Source organism: Coffea eugenioides, chromosome 1, assembly GCF_003713205.1.
Source record: "Coffea eugenioides isolate CCC68of chromosome 1, Ceug_1.0, whole genome shotgun sequence".
In the NCBI taxonomy this organism is placed as follows: domain Eukaryota; kingdom Viridiplantae; phylum Streptophyta; class Magnoliopsida; order Gentianales; family Rubiaceae; genus Coffea; species Coffea eugenioides.
Window position 1 is genome coordinate 8,355,615 of NC_040035.1, and position 11,404 is coordinate 8,367,018.

Consider the following 11,404-nt stretch of genomic DNA (forward strand, 5'->3'; position numbering starts at 1 on the left):
AACATTAGCAAAGTAGGAGAGTAAAATATAGGGACCGAAAACAGTGGAGATGAGAGAATTGAACAAAAGGTATAGGAGGAGAATGTTAGGTTTAAACAGAGTGTTAGGGTTTGGAAGTCTTATGTTTAAGGGAAGAGATGATTACGCTTTGGAAGGGTAACATGGGCCATCATAGAGAAACCGAAAATGTGAAGGGAAAAAGAAGGCATGGAACAAGAGGAGAAATTTAGGGTTTCGGGGCTTTTTATGCTCACATAATTATATTGAGTAACCATCGTAGTATCTACAATTAAACCATTTGTCCAATCTCAAATTGTTTAGAAAGGATGCCTGTCATGCTAAAATTTCACCTTTTCCTTGTATATTTTGACATTCTTATAGGAAGTCAAACAAAATTCTTTTAATTCACTTGATTCAACCAATCTCTTTTCACCTGTATGACGAAAATCTACATTAATAGCCTTTATAGGCTAATTTGTATTATGTTGAATCTCAACAGGTAAATCATATGCCTTTCCATAACTTAGTCAATATGGCAACATTCTCAATCCTTCGTCGACTTTACTAGTTGCATAGTTAATCAAATCGCCACACCATCTTAATTTTCTTCAAAATTGAAAAAATTGGCATCAATTAATTCACTATTATCCACTAACACCATATTATCATCTACATCAATCTCATTGCCACTGTCAAGCATATGTTTTCATGAATTATCAAAATCAGAATCCTCATATTCATCATCAGATATTTCAAGGTTAGTAACCACTTTTTTAAAAGTCTGATCAAGACCTGAATTCTGCTAAGTGTTTTGAACATTTTTGTTAGCATTGGTATTACCATGTTTAGTTGAAATAATTTTCATGTCATATACATGTAAATTGATTACAATTTCAAATCGATACATTTTAAACATGTCGACTACTGTATCATCATCATTAATATCACACATTTTATCTTCAACAAGAATTTCATTGTATGTATCGGCATATTCACATTTCCTGACATTTCTCTCAATGATTTTTCAATCACATCATATAGCAAGTTAATGTACAAGTATTTAATAGGATCAACATTCGAGATCCTGACTTTGTTTCCCTTGTAGTGCACAACTATGTCATAAGTACCAATGACCATCTTACGTTATTTGAAACAATTATTAATTATCAATAATTACATTTGAAAATTCTGCCATACGCATACAATTTTACTCCACAAACCAATAATAAATGCACAACACATATTTGCAAATCAATATTAATCAGAACAAACAACGTATGTCTCTCATATGTATTAAAATTACTAATATATTCATCTAATTAATGAGTCTATCAAATAACTCCTCTTATAAACACACACGACAAACATAATTGCACTGCCTAACATTAATAGAAAAGGTCACCTTCTATCCACATATAGAACCAAAATTTTTGGCCAACTATCATAACTGTACAATAATATTTCCTATGACATGTCATCAGATCATACAATACCATCACTCATTAAAATAGATGATCATTTTTTTCACTCTTTGCTGTTCATAAGCTAGGTATGTCAATAGTTTTTACATGTTGATTTAACTTGTCATCATCAACTCACAAAATTTCAGGATGTGAAATTTATGTTGACTTTCTAATATTATATTGAAACAACAAAAATTGCTAACATGTGTTCTGTGCCTTGTTGCAATTTATAGTAGATAAATATCATATGTTGTTTTTTACTCCTTTTTTCTTGCAAAGTTAAAATAAATATCATCGCAACCACGAAATCAGGTGCTGTATTTTTCAACTATCATTATCTCTTACATTCTTTCTTAATTTTCTTTCTTGGATGCCCTCTTCTTATTTTATAATTTAGTACTGATTCGACATGTTTGTCCCTAATATCACTCAATAAATGGCACCAAATTGGTGTAGAATTGGTGCCACAATATATAAACAGTTGGTGCCATTTGTCTAATATCTCTTAAGAGCTTTATAATGGTACTTTTGATTGTTAATCAGGTCTAACTAATTTTATTGTATCATAAGTACTAATTGTTATATATTAGTCTTTGCATATTTCAAAATCTTATGGGTATAGCAATAAATTCATCTCATGTGATGTAAATGTGAGGACCCGAAAATTTTCTTATTTTTATCGAATATTATTGGTTTATTCAAATATCTATTCACCCGTTTTCTCCAAATAATTTATTTCAACCATTTTAAATCCATTCGTATGGAACAATGTCTTCCTTGTGTTTTAAACGTCCCGTTAGCAAATTTAATTTTTCGAAGGTTCATTTAAGTGAGGAATAATGAGGACATGTGTTTTGACGTGATATTCTATCCGAGAGTGCAATTATCTTGGAAAATTAAGAATGATTAATAGTAGATTAAGAAAAGTTAATTGAGGAATTAAAGGTGAATGAGTTCTAATTAAGCGCATACCGCTCGCGCGTCGATAGTTTTTCGAAAGACGCGCTGATACAAATTAATTAGAGATTTGACGAAGTAATACTAAACTCATGTGAGGACTCATGTTTTTGTTACTAAAATAGGTAAATTTTATGTCTAATTACCCTAGTATTAGTTAGTTATATCATCATTATAAGAATTTCTTAGAAATTTCGCTTTATCGCGCACAAGTTGGAAATTCGCGTTTTCGCTCGCTTGACTAATTGGAGGATTTTAGAAATTATTGTTAGACTATTAAGAATGAATAATAATGGTGATAAAGGGAGTGCATTAGAGGTTTAGTGCACAAGTGAAATAAACCCGAGAGGAACCGGGCACGAAACGCGCGCGTACGCGCTAGGAAGAATTGACTTTTGTGCACTTAAAGTCACCACCTACCAAGCTTCTCCAAGAAGCTTTCTATATCAGATTTCATCTCTCTCTTTTCTCTCTCAAAGCTGCCGGCCACCCCAAGGAGAAGAAGAAGGAAACTTTCATCATCTCACTTCAATTTCTTCCATCAAATTCACTTCAAATTCACCGTACAAACTCAAAACAACTTGGAGCTTCACTTGGACTAGGAAGAGACCATCATTTCCACGATTTTCTTGGAGCTTTTAGTGGCCAAAATTTCTGAGTTTCTTCACTCAAGAGGTAGTGAATCATCCAACCTTTGAATCTTAGTTTTAGTGAGTTAAATTGCACTTAGAAGCTTGTAGCTTCATGTGGGTGGCTTTGGTTCGTTGAAAATCACTCGAGTGGGCTCTATGAAATCCCACAATGGACATGTTGGACTGATATGATGATTTTGGATGTTGTTTATGTTGATTAAGTGTTAAATAAGTGGTTATAAGTTGAAAAAGTGGAAAGAAAATCAAAAGAAAGTTGAAAGCTAAGAAGTGCCGAATCTGCCCTGTCCTTGCCGCAACCTTAGTTCTATTTTTTAGTGATAAAATTGCCTTTATTTTGATGTAGATATGTTGTATAGGTTGTGTGAAAAGTTTTCACAAAAATCACTTGATTTGGTTGGGTAAAAATTGCATTTTCAAAAATCCTTCAAAGCTGGAAAACGGGTAACAGGGGTTACCTGGCAGCGAAATTTAAACGATCATAACTCTTTGCTCCGACGTCAAAATCGAGTGCCGTTCATGGAATTTAAAACTAGATACTTCTAGTTTTCTAACGGTATAAAGTACATCCCCAAATTCGAACTGAGTGAGCCGTACTAGTTCTTCAAATTTACCTGTTTTGTTTTATTGTTGTGCTTGAGAGTTAGTGATGAGCTGAGGATTGTTGCTTGAATTTGAGCTAGCTATGGACTGAATCTTAAAACATTTTCTTCTGAGAAATTGTAACCCTATGAATTTAGTTTCCAACACCACCAGCCATGCCCAATTTCAAGTTAAATTGACCGCGTTATGGCCAAATTACAGACCTACATCAGAGAAAGAAAACCCTAATTTTGGGCTACCCAATGGCTTAGCTCGAATTGGGACTTGTTATTTTGAAAATTTTGGTGTAAATCACCTACCAAATATATTTTGGATGTTTCTTAGACCTTTGTTTTATAAATGAACCAGATTTGAATTGATTTCATTGGCCAAATGTTCGGAAAGGAAAACGGAAACTTGAAGACAGATCTGTCTTCGGTTTTCCTTAAAACTTTGGTAGCTTAGTTAACTACCTTCCCTTGTGAATTTTTAAGTGAAATTTGGTAGAGGAATAGTCATTATATGGTAGTATAATCATACCAAATTTGGTGCCATTCCAAGTCCATTTAGATGCCCAACTGAAATCCCAAAGTTTATGTTTCAAATCTGGAAATCCTTGTTCCGTGAGAAAATTTCAGCAACTTTGACCTGCTATATCTTGGCACTCAAAACTCCGATTCTTGTTCCATTTGTGGTGTTTTAAACTTTGATTTTAACTCTAATTGAGTTTCAAATTTTAGAGGCTACTTCATATTCTGTAAAGTTTGCCGAATTTTCAAAGTTTACCAAAACCAACCTTGAATCTGTCTTAGAAGTGCAAGTCAGTAGTTTTAAGCCGAAATTTAAGTGTCTTCCATTTTGAATCATGGAAAAGTGCCTTCTAGGAACTTTTAGTACTTCAGAACTAGTTTCCAACGATATCAAGTTTTCCAATTTTGGACCTACGGAGTGTGAGATATGATTTTTCAAAGATTACACCTCAAATCTGGAATTTCTGAACTTAAAGGAAATTGGATTTTTAGAACTCTCCATTTTCCTTCGATATTTCTTGATCGTGTTACACTTGATTTCAAAGATGAAAATCAGATTTTTTTTGTATATTTAAATCCCACTTTTGAGCTTCGATTTACGAGAAATTAAGGCTCATTTTCATGATATTTTCTTAGATTGTACAAGTGTACAATCGTCCTTGATAATTAGGATTTTTAAGTGATAGTTAATTATTGTTTGCTCAGGCACTCAAGATTTTTAAGTGATAGTTAATTATCGTTTGTTCAAGCACTCAAGAAGACCTTCAAGAGGATCTCACTGTGGACGCCTAAACCCTTGAATTGTGCACTACTTCCTATATTATTTGGTGAGTGTCAAGTGTATGTGAATTTGTTACGTGCTTAATTGTTATTAGTGATTGGAGATTTTGAAAATGTTGAGTCGAGTGTGTACTTTACCGCACTCGTTCTCACTTGAATGAATAATGATTGAAATGAAATGAATGAATCATGATTGAATTGATTGAAATAAAGTGAATGGATTGAAATATATTGAATGGATTGAATGAAATGAATGGTATGCTATGGCTGCATACGTCGTTGGAGTAAAGCTCCTCGACTCATAAATGTTAAATGGAGGACCCCCAAACTCATAAGCCGACCCTGGGACTGGAGCCGGTATGGGATTGGTCGGGAACCTCGGTGACCCATGGGAAAAAAATGATAAGCTTTATCTATTGGAAAGATCTTGCTTGGCCTACTCGTGCAGTAGCGCCTTTATCGAAGTTCGGACCCGGTGGGGGGGGTTGTAAGGTGGAAGGAATTGTGAAGTGAAGTGGAGTTCTACAGACTTAAAATACCGACTCAGGTGACGGAGTGTCATTGTGGGAAGGTATTTAATCGATGTTGGCAAAGCAAGTGGAAATTAGCTCCTGAGAGCTACCATATCCTTGAATTGTTTCTGTTTAAATTTCATTTGAATTGTTAATTACTCGAATATTATTGTTTTACTTGTCAAATGGAATTGTTACTTGGACAACATGCTTGCATGTGTGTTTCTTGGTCTCACGAGCAATCGCTCACTTCGTAGATTTATTTTCCTTAACAGGAACGGACATGGAGTGAAACTCGAAAAAACCCTTGGAATGTACTTTTGTGTTAGGGTTTCAAATGTAATCGACTAAACACCTTTTGGCAGTTGTATATTTTGGAAAATTGATGTATTTTGAACTTGTGGTGTAAGATCGAATATTATTTATGGAAGCATCTGCACTTCTTCTTTTGTCTTGTCATGATAGCTATTATTGTATTAAGTTTGAACGGGAATTGTACCGAGTCCTGATGAGAGCTGGGTAGGCGTCTCGCGGATACCCTTTGGTTCACCTTAGGGAGAAGTGAGGGCGTCACAGTAAAGAACTGGGGTCAAAATTCTACTAGGGGAGGCCAGTGTAATTCTGAAATCCATAGGAGATTCAGAAATCTCATGGGAGGTTTTTCAAATTATCATATTGTTGAAATACGTTAAATTGGACTTTTCACTATTCATCTTAATGAGGAGAAGAATCTCCTAACTAAACTACCTCTTTTGAGACTATTTCACTTGTTAAGTAAGTCTTTAAACGCTGTCCATTCACCTTAAAAGACTCATTTTTATCATTTGTTATCTTTACCATTCCGTAAAAAAATAGTCTTGTCAGATCAAATGGATCAGAACACTTAGATTTTAGTTCCCTGGAAAATAATCTGAGGCGTGAATTGCACAATAAATCCTTTTTTACCAAATTTTGGCATGTACTATTATATTTTAATAGTGAGAAGCGAGACCATTTGATGTTCAACGAAGAATCTCTATCCATAAAATAAAAACTAATACTCGCTCAAACAAAGATTGAAAAAATTAACTTGACAAATAAAATATGAAGAGCAGTTTGCTCTAATTCTTCCTTCTAATTCTAAAATCAAAACATGGCAGTCAATTCTAATTCTTCCTCCTAATTCTAAAATCAAAACATCACACAAGACCATTGTTAAAATAACGTATAAGAGACAACAGAGGTCTCATATCCTCAAGTGCAACTCTTTCATAGATGGTCAACTGATAATCATCACCTATTTGACTTGCCAATTCAAAACTCAGTTCTCTCATAGATAGTAAATTGGCTGTCGGATTGTTGATTGCATCCAGATATCTTTTAAACATATCCTCCTCGACAACATGAACTTGAAAATGTCTAAAAAATGCAAGCCATGAGAACCGAGCATCTGTGTAATTTAGAAGAATCATCACTGGCGTTGGTCTTATCTTTTTCTATTCTTTCCTCCATTCGTTATCTTCTTGTTTAACTCCTCCATTAGCTGCATATATTTCTACTTTCACTTCTCTTTCGGATAGTCAAAAATTACATCACAAATGAATTTAGATTTAATTTTCTTAGTCCATTCTTCCTGATAGACTGAGTAAGTATCCAACACACGTATCCGATCCGATTGAGGCCTACCATCAACTGCGTGTAGATACGGGTTGGAAAAGCCCGCCTCTCTGAATGATTGATTAGGAATGGATGATAGTACGTTCCTTCTTTCGTATAGTTCTTTTGCAAACAAAAACCATCGCTCTCGACAACTAACAATGATTTAGTGGGTAACAAATAATCAAACGTCCGCTGGAGGCATATGCTATCATTAGCTCTCACTGTCTCATTCCATCTTGTTCTACCTATGGTTCTGTGATACTATTTTATGAGCAAAAGCCTAACCTCCTCATTCTCCTTGATTAAAAAAATGTGTTTAGCAGTCATATCATCGTGTTTAATCTTTTTTTATCCAGATATTGAAAATAAGTTAAGACTCAGTGTATTTTCTCCACAATCCGGGCAATAGCAAATCATAGGCATCATATATCTGCCCTTGTTTGGCTGCAATGTATGAATCTAGGCTATGATTGATTCACTCCATGATGATTCTGTATTTTTTCTTCCCATCCTCTCATTCCACGGCTGTATCCAGCATGCGCAGAAAACACTTTCCTTCTTTCATTGCAAGTTCGATTAGCACATCAAAATCAGTATTAACTGGAACATCAATGATGTAACAGAGAATCTCTCGATCGACGGAATCGCCCCTGAAGAAGCCATGGTGGAGCTACTCTTCAACGCCAGTCTGCTGAATCCTACAATAGATGCTGGCTACAGGTCTAAACATTAGCAAAGTAGGAGAGTAAATGAGAAGAACCGAAAACAGTGGAAATGAGAGAATTGGACAGAAGATGCAAGAGGAGAATATCAGATTTAAGGAGAGTGTTAGGTTTAAGGGAGGAAATGATTACGCTTTGGACGAGTGACATGGGCCATCATAGAGAAACTGGAAATGTGGAAGGAAAAAGACGGCATGGAACAAGAGGAGAAATTTAGGATTTCAGGGTTTTTTATGCTCACATAATTATATTGAGTAACCATAATAGTATTTACAATAAAACTTTTTGCCCAATCTCAAATTGTTTAGGAAGGATGCCTGTCATGCTAAAATTTCACCCTTTCCTTATATATTTTGACATTCTTATACTAAATCAAACGAAGTTCGTCCAATGCACTCAATTCAAGCAATCTCTTCTCACCAACTAGACTGTTTATCTCAGTCCGTAACTTTTAATGATTACAAAATAAATAGATGTTACTGATACTCTCTGATTAGACCTTTTCAGAATTGGAGCAAAACAGGTTCAAAGGCTAACATATGCTAAAATAGCTGTCGAACGCACAAAAAAAATGCATCGACCGTCCGACAACCAATGAGTAACTTCGGACGCACAAAGAACTCACCCTCGGACGTCCGAAGCTGATAAACCAAGTCCTCTAAGCTCACTGATCTCGATCGGACGAACAACACCTGAGCATCGGACGTCCGACACATGTTGCGACACTTCGGACGCCAAGCATTGGAGGTACCGGACGTCCAAAGGAATTAAAGAAGAATTTTCAGTTTTACATCATACGTTCAGACGCATATTTTGGAGGTACCGGACATCCTAAATATTTCAAAAAAACTTCTTGAACTCACTGCCTGCATTCGGACGCAGAAAACTAGCCTACCGGACGTCCGACACCACTAAAGGCTAGTTTACTCTTCAACTGCCTTCTATCCGTTAGTAGCATTGATTGAAGAACTTTTTGGTCTCTTATAAGTAGAACAAAGTCAACCACTTCAAACAGACTTTGAACATTGAGACTAAATCAGATCTTGAGTGATTCAAGCGTGAGAATACTCTTTAAAAAAGATTTGTACTCTTAGTTATGTAACTTTTTCGATAAACTTTTCAGGTGTGCTTCAATTTTTTCAATAGTGTAGCTTTGTAAGGGTTATTCGAGCGATAGTAAAACTTCCTTACTTGACCAAGTGTGGCTTGGGGTGAGGAGAAAGTGATCCTTCCTTTGTTCACAAGAGATTGGTTGTAAGTTGATCAACTTGAAAAAACTTGCTATATAAAGTGTTTTTCAAGTTCAAGTGGAGTTTGAAACTTGGTTTGCTACTCTATCCTTTCACTTACTGTCTTGCTGTGACGCCCCCACTTCTCCCTAAGGCGAACCAGAGGGTATCCGCGGGACGCCTGCCCAACTCTCACCAGGACTCAAACAATTTCTGTTCAAGCTTAATGTAAAACTATTCAACAATACTAGATAAGTAAGAAAGTGCGGAAAACTTTCAAACTTAACAATATATATATAACGCTTATCCAATCATTACATTAAATTCTCAAAAATTACATCAATACCCAAAATATATAACATCTAGGTACATCAAATATCCAAATCATACATTAAATTCCCAATAGTACAACCAATAAGAGGTCTAGCCCAAAATATATTAGAAACCCTAAGCCAAAAATGCATCAAAAGAGTTCCTCCAAGCATCATTCCAAGCCCAATCCTGCTAAGGAATCCAAATCTATAGGGTGAGCAAAACGCTCGTGAGGCCAAGGACACACATGCAAGCACATAGTCCAAGTAACAAGCCCAATTAACAAGTCACATAATAAAATACAAGTAATTGTCAATTCCAATGAAATGTAAACAGAAACAATTCAAGGATATGGTAGCTCTCAGGAGTTAAGTTCCACTTGCTTTGCTAGGGTCATTCGTATACCTTCCCGCGATGACTCTCCGTCAACCGGGTCGGTATTTTGAATTCGTAGATCTCCACTTACTTCTCATATCCGTCCACCGTACATACCACAACCGGGCCCGCACGTTATTTATGAGGCGATACTCAACGAGTATGCCAAGCAAGATCTCTCCAACAGATCAAGCTTATCATGTGATTCTCATGGCTCACCGCGATTCCCGACCAAACCCATGTCGGCTTGAGTTTCAAGGTCGGCTTATGAGTTTGGGTGTCCCCCTTGTGTATTTGAGTGTCGAGGAGATTTATTCCAACGACGTATGCAGTCATAGCATACTATTTCAGGTCAAGTAAGCATTTGATGTATTCAAGCATTCAGGTCATGTCCAGCAGGTCATTTATTTCATGTCAAGCAAGTTAATCATGAGTTATTTATTTCAAATGAGAACGAGTGCGATAAAGTACACACTCGACTCCATTTTCAAAATCTCAAGTCCACAGGAATTCAAGTAGTCATGCACTTGACACTCACCAAGTCAACCAAAGAGAATTGTTACTTGAAATTCAAACGTCTACCGTAGGATCCTCTTGAAGGTTCTCGTGCGAACCTGAATATTTAATAGTGAACAATCACTTATAAACCCCAATTATCAAGAAAGAATGCACGCTTGTACAATTCTAGAAAATTTCACTAAAATGAGCCTAAATTACTTGCGAATTAAGGTTCAAAAGTGGGGTTTTAAAGCATAAGAGAAATCGATTTCTCATCTTTGAAATCAAGTATAAAACGGTCAAGTAATATCAAAAGAATAAGGATAATTCAAAAAACTCCATTTCCTTAAGATTCGAAAATTTCAGTTTTGATACGAGATCTTTGAAAAATCGTATCTCACTCTTTACAAGTCCAAAATTGGAAAACATGGTACTGTTGGAAACCTCTTATGAAGTACTAAAAGTTCCTAGAAAACACCTTTCCAGGATTCTAAATGGAAGGTATCCGAAAATTAGCTCAAAGTTGCTGTTTTGGGGCATTGAAGACAGGTTTAAGTTGGTTTTTGGCCAACTTTGAAAATTTGGTAAAATTCACTTGATTTGAACTAACCTCTAGAATTTGGAACTCTATTAGGGTTGCAATCCAAGTTTAAAAAAAAAATAAACGAAATGAGAATCGGAGTTTTGAGCACCAAGATACAATAGCTCAAAGTTGGTGAAAAATCGAACTGTTAAGCCAATTTTCCAGATTTAAGTTCCAAACTTTGGGACTTTAGTTAGGTATCGAAACGGACTCGGAACAGTGTCAAATTTGGTAAGAATATACTACCGTATAAGGGACACTCTTTTGCCAAATTTCATAGAAAAATATGTTCGAAAATCGGTTAACAAGACCGTTGAAATCACAAGAAATTCTAAGGCTAAGCTGCCTTTGAACTTCCGTTTTACCGTTTCCAAGCATTTGATCAAGAAACATCTCAAACCTGGTCCATTCTAGTAGGTAATGTCTAAAATATGTCCAAGGTACATTTGATAGGTGATGTACACTAAGAAGCTTCGGATAACAAGTTCCAAATCATTGTTAGTTTCAAATATGTCCAAATGCATGGTATTTCTTCACAATACTAGATTCGAATTTTGGTCATAAATCACTCAA